Consider the following 12,093-nt stretch of genomic DNA (forward strand, 5'->3'; position numbering starts at 1 on the left):
ATGCAGACTTGAGTGTCAGCATTGTGCAGGTGGTACACTACTCTGCCATTCATCTTATGCAAAATTTCAGGCAACACCATAAGCAGCTTTGAACCTGGCACAGAAGTGAAGTTGATGGACAGAAGGTGCTATATATGTACGTATGTGTAAATACATGCACACACACACGTAGAGTTGGCAGCCGTGATTGTAATACAAACCCAAAATTCTTTAGTTAGGTTGATGACTTTAAACCCATCTGAATGCTAGGTTCTAAGTAAGTTATTACTGTATGTTTGGCTGGAAGACTTTGCTTTGTCATATCAGAGCTCCGATATCAGCATCGGTGCCTTTCAGTTGGGATGATCTAGTTTGCTGTTCTGGGTGTGAAGACTTTGGCAGTTAGTACGGAATGCTTTGCTGCATATTAGTTATGCATAAATGTTAAAATATGTCAAACATACAGGATCATGTCTAGTTTTGCTGGTTTAATTTATGCATTTGCACCTATTCTTTTTGTTAATAACAAGTACATACAGTATTAGAAGTAAAGATACTCCAACATATTTTTTTTGTCTTTGGGATATAGCAGGAAAAAAAATGCAATTTTGAAAATGGAAATTAATATCTTAATTTGTAAATGAAAAGAACATCTTTACCCTTAGCTCTCAGAAATGACAAATGTGTAATAATTTATGGAAAAATGACAGATTTTTTTTTAGAGGAGGAAAAAAGCCTGGAAAATAAATGAACATTCCGTATTCTTTCTAAAATACAGTACAACACAATTTTAAGGAACGGCAATAAATTTAACTTATTCGGTGTAGAAGTTGTAATAATCTAATCCTGGAAGTTTTGAATTAAAAAGCTAATTGGAATTACTTTTTCACTTGCCTAAATTGCAGCTGCAGTAATGTATTATACATTGCTGTAAAATTATTTCACTTAGAGGATTTCCCATGCGAGTTTCTTTTTCTGTTCTTTCCTAGATGAGGTGGACCAGAGCTTTTCCCAGCTGAATCACTACTGCCTTTCCTACTAGGACCACTGCGTCTAGAAGTATTGGCAGCCGATACGGTCTGGTAGGAAACATTTAAAAAGGAAAAAAAAAAAGGGGGGGGGGTAGCCAAACTGGTTGGTGAGCCACAGCCGTGTAGTAACAGGTAAGTCAGGTTGTGCAGTTGAGATGAACACATTTAGATCAAAAGGACTGAGCCTTTGTTCTTAACACAGCTCTTAAGTGAATCAGAGGATTTACTGTGGCCCCAGCTGTGGGATTTGGTTGTTGGGGAGAGTTAATTACTTCTCACCAGATACTTTGTGTTCTGGATTATGGTTTTGTTTGCTTGTATGATGAATAAAGCTGTGGCTTCTTTATTCCCACCCTTGGTTTGTGTTCTTACGTATTGAAGAGAGAATGATAGATTGAGTCATGCTGAATGTCACTATTTACAAGTGGAAGCTCAAATACATGAGTAATAAGGACTGTATAAGAATTTGGAAAACAAATGTGTTCTTTTTGGCAAGGACTTGCTTTCATATCAAACTCATGTTGGCAAGAAGATTCTGAACTTTCTTCTTATAAAACATAACACTTCCTGCATGTGTCACAACACACTCTATATGCAGTCATTCACAACTAAGCTTAGTGCTTTTATGACTTGAAGGGAATTGTTGGCTTCCTTTTATTGAAGATTGTAACATTTGTAGCTGTGAAATATGGCACATGCTGAAACAGAGGAGTTGCAGTATTTTTTCTTAATCATTTGCGTGTCATAGATATGTCCAACTCTGTGAGAAGACAACATTGCCTGAAAGGACATCATCGGATAATTCAGCTACTTTTCTATTCATGGTAGAACTTACAATGGAAGAGTGAAAATGCAAGTTAAAGGGGACAAACTTTGTAGATTTGTGTGACATCTCTCTTGTTCATTCAAATGTACTCATAAAAGAAAACGTGGGGTGTGATAAAATAGAGCTAACGGGGAAGAGAATTATTTTAATGAGGTCCCTGGTGGTGTTAATGTGCAAACATTAATATCTTGGATCTTTTCTTTCATGAATATATGCTATGAATTTACCTTACTTTGTGAGGAGGCTTATACAGTCTTAACCCAGAGTTTCACCACTGGCTCCAAGGAATAAAATCATGAAAGCTTTTAGTTATACATGAACATTCTTCACAGTCTGGAGAAAACCTTCTGATGTATCTTGTATGATCAGCAACTGTCCATTGGCAGGTAACTGATTTGACATAGTGAAGTATATGAAGTTCCTGATTATCTTGAAGAAAATGCCCATTAGCTCCATTTAATTTTTTATGATTGTAGATAGAGGTTCCCTCTGTCTCATTAGTTCAGATATATGCTCAACATGCATCTTTCTGAGCAGATACTTAAAAGTGAAACCCATTAATTGCCAATTCACTTAAGAATTCCCCTTTAAGGTTTTCTTCTGTCCGACTCTCAATCTCCCTCTCTCAGCATTATTACTCTACAAAATCAAACACTTGAGAATTAAGAGATCAAATTTAAAATTGCCTTTGATAACGTGTGCATGCTATTCTTTAAACTGCTGCTGTATTTTTTTTGCCTTTCTCTCCAGCTGTTAGAGGCCTGGACAAATTTTCTGGATCTTCAAGGGTAACTAGTGACAAGTCCTTAAAACCAAAGATATGCCAGTCATATTTTAAGTCTGTATAAAATGCATAGGGATGTACTTGTATCTCAAAGAGATTATCTTTGTTTGTTTTTAAAGGAAAACAAAACTTCCCAGTTTAACAGCCTTTTTTCTTTCGTTTCATGAAACAGATTATACTGAAGTAATGTCTTACAAAAGAAACAGAACAAAGCATATTAATATCAGAAAGTCTGGGCTCCATGCAGTCACCTAGTGTAAGAGAAACTGGGTCAAAGAGTTTGAAGCCTGGTGAGGTCCAAGTGAATTTTCTGAGAAAAAAAGTGAATCAGGCATTTTTTAAAAAAAAAAAAAATTCAGATCATGCTGGTAATGCATGAGAAGTTTTGCATCATCTGCCAAGTAAACATATATTGCTATGAAAGCAAATTAGTGTTTTTCATATTAAATGACATGCAGTGAATGCAAATGAATGTGTTATTTTCTTGTGAATGCGCTGTCCAGGAACTGTTGAATACATGAATTGCTCCAGAATATTACCAACTAGTTTGCTGAGCACTTTGCACAAATAGTGCCTTATTCCATCTTTTTAGAACACTGGCAGTAGTTAGAACCAATTGGTTGGTTCTGCTGTGGTTTCAGTAGCCTTTGCTAGGTACAAATTCAAGCCTGCTGAAGACAGACTGGTTATTCCCCATTTTCCTGAGTACGAAGTTTTGCTGGATGAAATCTTTGCCCCTGTACTCAGTGGGTGATAGACCTGCTGTTATATGTCTCCCTTGGGAGCTAATGGCACCCAGGCGAAGAGGATGATACACCCTGTAAACAATTCAGCTCCTGGGGCAGGGAGACTTCCCCGTGTGGTGGTGTGAAGTGGGTGTTACGGCAGGTCACTGCAGTGACGGGAATTTTAGAAGCTAAGAAGCTGTGGCATGAAATACTGTAGACAAAAATGTGAGCTGGGGATTTGACATGGAGAATAAATAGTTGCCAGGTTTCTCAAATTGTACGGGCTTTTTTCAGTTGTTTTTTTTTTTGTAACATTTGGCTCCATCTTTATGAGATGGTGCTGGTGCAATTTAGCCATTTATTTTTGTCTGCTCTAGAAGTAGATTATCAGAATTCATTTGCTTAAATGATTTTTGGTTTGGAGCATAATTTACTTCACGTTAGTTGGGTGCTGGAGTCCACCCTCTGAAACTGGTATGTCGTTTTCCTCTCCTGTAATTGGGTTGTCCGTGAATTGTCAGATACAAAGAGAGAGATTAGTTATTACTGGAAGAAGATGACACAAAGCATTTCAGCAGCAGACAATGAAAGCTCTGTTTCATAATAGGAATAGAATAAAGTTGCTTTTAAGGCTCCAATCCGTTTCAAATAGGACGTATGAAATGTTCTTTTGTAGTGTAAAAACCTATTCAGGGAGAAGAATTTACACTCGCAGGAGCTTTTAATCAGCTCTTTGTGGGTACATTTCACATTTAAGAGGTTCGAGAGAGCACATGTGAAACAAGTGGTGTGTATTGCATGTGATTTATCATTATTCATCGAACATGTCAGGGGGTTTGGCATCCACATGGTGCAGGGACCCTGGAGCCACTCCCTGGCGTTAGTCAAATGGCAGCATGTTAAGTGGGATTTCTTTCAAAGGAAAAAAAAAAAAAAGGAAAAAAAAGGAAAAAAGTGAAATTGTTAACTTAGAATTCCATGTCTTGACTGTGGCCTTCTCATTTGCTGTAAATTAGCATTGCCTTTCCCTGAGAATTTCAAGAAAAGCGCAGATGAAATGGTGCTTCTGTCAGCCATGTTGTGTCCCCTCACTGCTCTCCAGCTTCTCTCTGTTGTTACAATCCCGTGTTTTACTTCATGAGGTCTTCTATTTCAGTTATACCACAGGAGGCCCGGCACATTTAAACGACTTGGCTGTCAGCGCCAGGGGCTGCGGGAGCACCTGGGGAACCAGGCGGCCGCCGACCGGCCTGTGCCGCTCCCAGCCGGGTCCGGGGCCCGCGGAAATCCAGTCAGGAGGAGGGGCGGCGGCCATGAGGGGACACGAGGCACCGGAGGGGACACAAGCTGGAAGCGTGGAACGTGCCGCTGCTGGAGGCGGAGCTGGAGGCCCGCCGCCGAGGGGAGAAGCTCGCTCCCAGGCGAGGTAAGCCCAGAGGGGGACTGCAGGAAGAAACAGAGAGCTGAGGAGGAGGAGGCAGGTGCGGCTGGCCGGGCGGTGCACGCTGCCCTCGGCCTCCCGCGGGGCGGGCAGGGACGGGGCACGGCTGAGGTGAGGCTCAGGGACCCCGGGAGGAGGCGGCGGGGCTGGCGCCCAACCTGCCGAGAGGGGAAGGAAGGACTTTTTTCTTCCCTCAGTAACTGAATCGGTAATTGGGGTTTCATGTTAATCGGCAGTAAATAAAATTAAGTGAAATTCCAGGAGTGTGTCTCTGCCACCAAGAAGCAGCCCGGCAAATAGTTTTAGCCACGGTGACTTTGTGGTGGCTGGGGCTCTGAGGACATTGTCCTGAGCGCTGCTTAAAGGAGGTCTTGGTGCTGCAAAAAGCACCCCTGGGGCTTTTCATTAGGTTGTGCTTTTTCCTCTGACCTGCTGAAGCACTACATATAGTTAATATGCTCTTGAATTTTATTTTTTCTTTTGAGTGAGCTATAAAACTGGTCCTGACCTTGTATAGTCCTGAAGGATTTTATCGCGCTCCTTACAAGAAATGAGGTGCAAACCCTGCTGCCAGGGCAAAGTTTCTGCTGGTTCATAACCAGCTAGGGCTGCATTTCCAGGGGAGAAGCAATAACTATCGTGGATGCTTTCTCCACTATCCTGTGTTTCGGCAGCATAGCCTGGATTTATGAGGTCCTTTGGGCAGAGGCTGTTTATTTCTTGTGTTCAACAACGTGAACACCTTCAGCACTTTGTGCAAATACATAACTTGCAGTTTAATCGGTGCCGGTTGGATTTCTCGGAGGAATACTCAAACTGTCCCAGGCAGTCAGCTGTCATAACAAAGTGCCAATAAAAGCCCTTTTCCAATCCACCCGATTCCTGTGCTTCTGGACATGGAGTAGACATTTGTTATTTTTAGAAGTGGTATTTGCTTTGACTTTTAGAATCAGTGTGCCCTAGGCACTAATGACCAGGCCTCTCTTGCTGCCTGCAGCCTAATTTTATTTTTTTAGGAAAAGATATTTATCCAGGCTCTAAGATGTTGTCAGAATTGTACCTTAATCAATCAACCACTGTTTGCCCTCAGTCCAGCCTCCATGAGCCATTACTGTGCCAGCTATATTAAAGAACCTTTCTCAGTCTGTTATCTGGGAAAGGACAGAGACCTTTGCAGGCTCTTTGTTTCTCTTGATACTAACACATTAATTATTGTCTCTCTCCAGTCCTTGCTGCTGTTTGTAAGAAAGTGGCATTAAAGAATCTATTCTGCTTATTCAGCGAGAGTTCTCAGCAGTAACAATTCATAAACCACTTTATAGTGGGTCACTGTTGCTTAACCATCACTTGAAGCAATGCAAGTGGCACAGAACTTTTAATTGAGGTCTGGTGGTGTCACTGAAATTTTGTTTTGTTGTGTAATGGCTGTCTCCATTACTTTCTGCATTAAGAAAAATAGCAGTTACTGTGTAAAGAAAGATGACATATCAAAATTCTGTAAACTAAGCGCATACATTATTTTAAAGGCTGTTTTTTAAAATCTCATGCATTATATTATTGCAATAAATTCTGTACTTTTTTTTTATTATCTTGAACATGCAAGGGCACTGCTGTTCATCTTTGCAAGATTCTGCAGAGTACTGTGGGTCAGAACTTCAGGGTTCCTGTCAAGCTCTGCCAGTGTTGCACACTTTCCAGTATGAAGTAAGTGGAAAAAATGGGTTTGAAAATTAGAGGGATGGATGTAAACATAGTTTCTTTTTTTAGCCCATAGGTAGATAGTGTTGCTTTCAGTTAAACTAGGCTTCATGCCTTTCTTGTTAAGGTACTACAGTCTGGGCAGCCTATCCATAATTTTGTTGGAATTAAATGGGTTTTTAGACTTCTAGACTTCTATGGTCCCTTACCGCCTCCTTTGCCTTTCTACTACACATATTTTGCAAGAACTAGCAGAGACTAAATGTATAGATGTGCACAGATACATAGGATATGGAAAGATCACAATAATAATACAAATAATAAAAAAGTAAATGGATTAGATGTGGATTAAAGACAGTATATCATAAGAATTACCATGACGACTAGGCCTGTCTTCCATAGCTTTCAGTGTTCAGTTCTTTCAGCAGAACATCGTAAGTCCTATCAAAATATGTATTGTGACTTTTTTTTGTGCTCTGGAAATGGATCTAAAATCATTAAACAGAGCACCAGGGGGCTGAAATAGTGGGGACCCTTTCTCTGACCATCCGCTGTCTGCCTTTGATATGGTGATTTTGGAAAAAAGACTCTATCTTCCTGAACCTTCTACAGCTTTGCAAGAAAACATCAGTTTGGGATAAAATGATGACTTGTTTGCCTCTGCTTTGGCAATTTCACTAGGCTGGTAGGTTGTGAACAAGGTAACTGTTGAGAACACCAAAGTGTGTGTTTCATTCTTTTTGTGACGGATGTGAGGCTGAGGGCTGGTTCAGTACAGATAGGAATTTCTGTGTTCAGCTCACGGAGTAGGCTATTACTCACCCAGAGAAAGCTATCTAGAAGGTCCAGTTTAGCTTTCAGTCTGACCTGTTTTTAGGAGTTATGTGTACTATGTGATTCATCAGTTCTTTTCTGTGACCTGACTGATGTCCTTAAAATGATACTTTGCTTCAGTAGGACTTAGGTACAACAGTGCTCAGCTCTGTGTGTTGTTCTCTCTTGAAAATCCCCTCAGAATGAGATCTTGGCTTTGGTAACTGTGGTTTTACCCCCAGATGATGTGCCTTCTTTATGAAAATGCATTTATAGATCAGTGCAGTAGTTGTCATTTAGTGGGGCCGATGGAACTCAAAGTCTAAAAACCCAGTTCTTAAATGAAAATTTTATTTGAGAAATCTATTTGTAAAGTTTTAGGCTGTTGCTGAATAAGCATGGATACTTGGTTAGGCTATGTTTGTATAGCTCTTGGCATTTACTGCAGCATGGTAAGTGATGCTAGAGAAGAAGGTTTGCACTGATTTTTTTTTTTTTTAAATCCTGCTCTGTGTGAAAAAAGAGAAACAGATTTCAGTGTTTTTGTTAACAGCACCTTATGTATAGCTTAATAGCATAACCCTTCATTCCAGATTCCAATTAGATAAAGCACTGATGGATTTCCTCTGCAATGAAAAAAAAATATTACCTTCAACTTGTCAGTTTCTCTTACTTTTAAATGTCATTTAGTCAAAGAATGTCATGAATTTGCTGAAGAATGAAGTAACTTTCTCTGATCTAAGCCTTAAAATTCTCCCTTTTATTGATGCAGAATTAAGTGTAGTTTAAATGAAGAATTGCAATTGATTGCAGATCATTCTTAGTGGAATGCAGCTGAGTGAGTTGTAACTTAGTTTAAAATGCCTCTGTCTGAGGACTCAGAGGAAACTCTGATGTCCCTGAGTGAGGGCACAGGCTGGAAAACTTCAAGATCAGGCTTCTGTTTCTGATTCTGCCATTGACTCACCGTATCATCTTGGTCAAGTTATTTCACCCCCTTCTGCTTTTGATTTTCCTGTCACTCTTTTGCCTTTCACATAAAGGGAAAATCTTGAACAGTGCTTGGCACAGTGGGAAGTCCAGTGCAGAGTCATGTCATTAGTGTCATTGCTGTGTAAATGATATCTTGCTATTCATTTAAGGTTAGTTTCATCACCCAGGAAATAGATGTAGGCCTAAAAGACAAATGTTGCCCCTATACCTTTAACAGAAATTTTCCCTTTTAGTTTATACATACTAGTTTTAGCACTTCTGAAGTATTACACTTGTCCTAGAGTGGGAAACAACACAAACACACAAACTAATTATTTTAGTTTCAAAATTCCTCTCTACATTTGTAGATTTGATTAACAATTATCTTCCTGTTTTGCGTGAATCAATAGTGGGAAGCACACATGAGAGTGGTATGATTCACCTCTATACCTACTTCTAATATTATTCAAAAGTAACAGGGATAAATGCTGTCAGTTGAAACTGTAGATTAGAGAACATGAATCAGCGATAAAAATGTGCAAATGGACCTGACATCAGTGGTGTAGCTGAAATATTATTTCATGACTGCTCTTAGGGATTTGCAGTATCTGTCCCCCCCATCTTTAATAGGTAGCTGTTCATGAATCAAATACAATTGCAGTCAAGAAGTAGCATGCCAGTGGGAGGAAGTGTATGAACATAAATTACATAATTATTTTTCCACTTGCTTTTATGCATTTAATCACAAAAGAGCAGAAGCCTGAGATGGAAAATAAACCTTAAAGGCATAATAATTGTAAACAACAACAGCACCCCAGCAATGCATGCCCTGTAAAATATAAAAAGATTAATAAAAGAGTGATAGGGACAATTGTTAATATATTTTCCTCATTCGTGATCATTAGGCAATAATGCTGGATTAGCTTTTATAATGCCATATTTGCTTCTATGAAGTCAGTATTTCCTGAAGCAAAAGCTGTAGAGAACTGGGAACATAGCAGGGAGTATGGTGTATCTGGTTAATGTTGCTTTTATCTTTAATATAGGAAGGGCTGCAGAAATAATAGGTGACTGCATGGGATGCCTTTGGATCCCCTTGCACAGAAAACATCTGCTCATCTGGTATAGAAAGTGTCAGGATCTTGTGGCAGTTCTCACAGCAGTCTGGCTGATCAGTGCTGGTCCTCTGAAAGTAGTTCACTGACCCGCAGTGTAGATTCAGTTCACTGAAGCTCCATTAAGAAATGGATTCTTGGACAACCTGGAAGAGGAATTTATTTTCTAGTCAGTTGAGAATCAAAATGAAATCCATTCTTCTTGCCAATGATGCAGCAAGTGTGTGGCAGGGGCTCCACCATGCCCTGCAAACACCCCTTGGTCTTGCTGGACATCCCAAAAGGGCAGAAAAAGAGCATACAGAAAGTTCGTTTAACCACAGATTGGTGTTCAAAACATTACAATTCTGTTTCACTTAACTGTACCAGAGCTAGGAACAGGCATAGACCTTGCTTCTCTCCTTTGGACAATCTCCTTTAAGTGTCCTGTAACAATGCATTCAAGAGGGGAATGTTCATGCTATCCTCTGCAAGAGAGAATCCTCGGGCACAAGATACAAGGCTTGTTAATAAAGCTGGCTGAGGAATTAACCTCACTCAAGAAAAAGACCTGGGAATCTTCTTTTTGTTACTTAATTCTGTGTACATCACAAACAAGCAAGCCGTAATGGGAAAATTATCTTATCAATATACTGTGTCAATGATCTGCAGATTAAGGGCAGCGGAATTCTAGCAGAAGCACAAAATGCTGGACCGAGCACTCCTCTACAATTTAATCCTTTAATCCATGTAGTAAACAAAACAAACGTTTTTGATGTGAAACACAATCACTTTGATTATAGCAGCAGAGGGGAATATTTTTTCTCCTGCTGCTTTGTGTAGGGTAAATAGGAAAAAGACTGATGGAGGTTTGACAGAATAAGCCTTGTAAATATACTCTCTTCCTTTCCTTTAGACAGACTAATTGTTAGATGGGGGTGGTGTTACTAGCAGAATACACCATGGCTGAATTTCTTACCACATATCTCTTGAGTATGATAAGTATCCTTCCAGAAGAGTTTTATTATTGACGTTGGATGATATTTTTCTGAAGCTCTGCTCTTTGAAGGTTGAACTTGATGACTTTAAAGTTGCGATCTGGTGCATTTCAGTGCTCATTCTGCAGTCGGACTTCACAGGTGGTATAACAACACCGTGTCCTGTGAGCAGTCACCCACTCCATGTATTTATGGTACAAGTTAAAATATCTGGGGATAAAATTCTGCCACACCAGGTAAACACAGCTCAGAATGTCAGCAGAAACAAATGAGAAATACTTGCTGACATTAGTGCTTTTCATTAATTAAATCAAATTTTATAAAATGATGTATTCAGAAACAAATCACCATTCCTTTTAACCATTTTCAAATGAAAGGTATTCTGATTTTTTGATTAAAAAAATAATTTATTTTGAAATCACCATCATTTTCAAACTTTAGATTTATCAATTGATCTAAGTTGAATTTGTAATTCAACCAGAAACGAAGTGAATTGCAGTTTTTTTGTTGGGGTGTTCTCGGTTTCACAAGCATTCCATTTCACGTCAACCTAATCCCAAACCATATAATTCTATTTTTGAAAATGCAAACAAAAAAGTCGCTTTCTCTTGCTGGGCTATTGATAGCCTGTATTGGCAGCTGATTTATAGATAATGTTTTAAGGAACCTCAAGTTATTCCTACATGTCTCCGACCTGCGTTGTGCTTTGGGTCTGCGTTGCCTTGAGGCCACCCACGGAAACACGGCATCGTAGCGTGATCCTGCTGCAGGGACGGGGGAGCCGATCACCGTGATGTTATAATTAAAGCCAGTGAGTTACTCTGAAAGTATGATTTTACTGTAGATCAAACATTATTTTTCTAACTTGGATGCATTTAGCAAAGACAGACTGACAGAATTTGAAAAGATTTATCTAGAAAATGATATCTAGAAAACAATGTTACGCAGCCCAAGCAGTGTTAAGTTAGCTGTCATCCTGTAGTGGGGGGGGTATTTGTGTGATTCGTACATACAGAGTGAGAGCGGAGAGAAGTTGTGGTGCTGCGTTGTAAGCTGCTTAGTCCTTGCTGTCAATTATTAATGATAACACCATCTAAAGTTCCTGCAACAGCGTTGGCTTCCGCTGGCTGCTGTACAGGACTGGGCCTTTGAACATGCTGGGTGTAGAATTGGTGGTTTAAATGTGAAGAAGTTAAGTGGCACGGATTATAACAATGTAGTTAAATTAAATGGGATTAAATGGGGATGGGCTTTGAACATCTCCTGAGTAAATATTAGCAGGGTTTAGGGAGCGCTGAGTTTAGTTTATCCTTCAAAATCGTCTTTTGGCATCTATGTTTTGTTTGCAGTGTGACTCCTTGAGAACTTTTGCTTATTAATTACCCCTTATTAAATATAGTGATGCAGTTCTGAAGTCTTGGGTTTATTAATTTTAGTCTTTTTTTTTTTTTTAGAAAGGCTGTTGGTCCTCTTAAAGCATGTTTTATTATCTAATGGCTGTGCCTGATTTCTTTCTTTCTTGGTTTTGCACCCCAAACCTGTTGTCCTTTTCAGCATTTGGAAGACATTATCCCTGATGGTGTGTGGATCCAGCCGTACTGGCTGTAGGAAGCTTGTCTGAATTTCAGGTTGTTTGTAATTCCCCTCTTCCTGAAGCATGGTGGAACAGAGTATTCAATTATACTTTGATTTTGCATTATCAGTCCCTTGTGATATCTCAAATAAATAT

At 39.6% G+C, this 12,093-nt stretch overlaps 1 long non-coding RNA gene across 1 annotated transcript in view; it reads left to right on the forward strand.

Annotated features, from left to right (window-relative positions):
- The first annotated feature begins 4,782 nt into the window (after positions 1 to 4,782).
- Positions 4,783 to 12,093, forward strand: part of LOC308178274 — a 290,108-nt gene continuing 282,797 nt past the window's right edge. The window contains exon 1 of the long non-coding RNA XR_013939658.1: positions 4,783 to 6,493. This is a non-coding gene — a long non-coding RNA (uncharacterized lncRNA). The remainder of the gene's footprint in view (positions 6,494 to 12,093) is intronic.

Source organism: Anser brachyrhynchus (genome assembly GCF_964034855.1).
Source record: "Anser brachyrhynchus genome assembly, chromosome: 15".
In the NCBI taxonomy this organism is placed as follows: Eukaryota; Metazoa; Chordata; class Aves; order Anseriformes; family Anatidae; genus Anser; species Anser brachyrhynchus.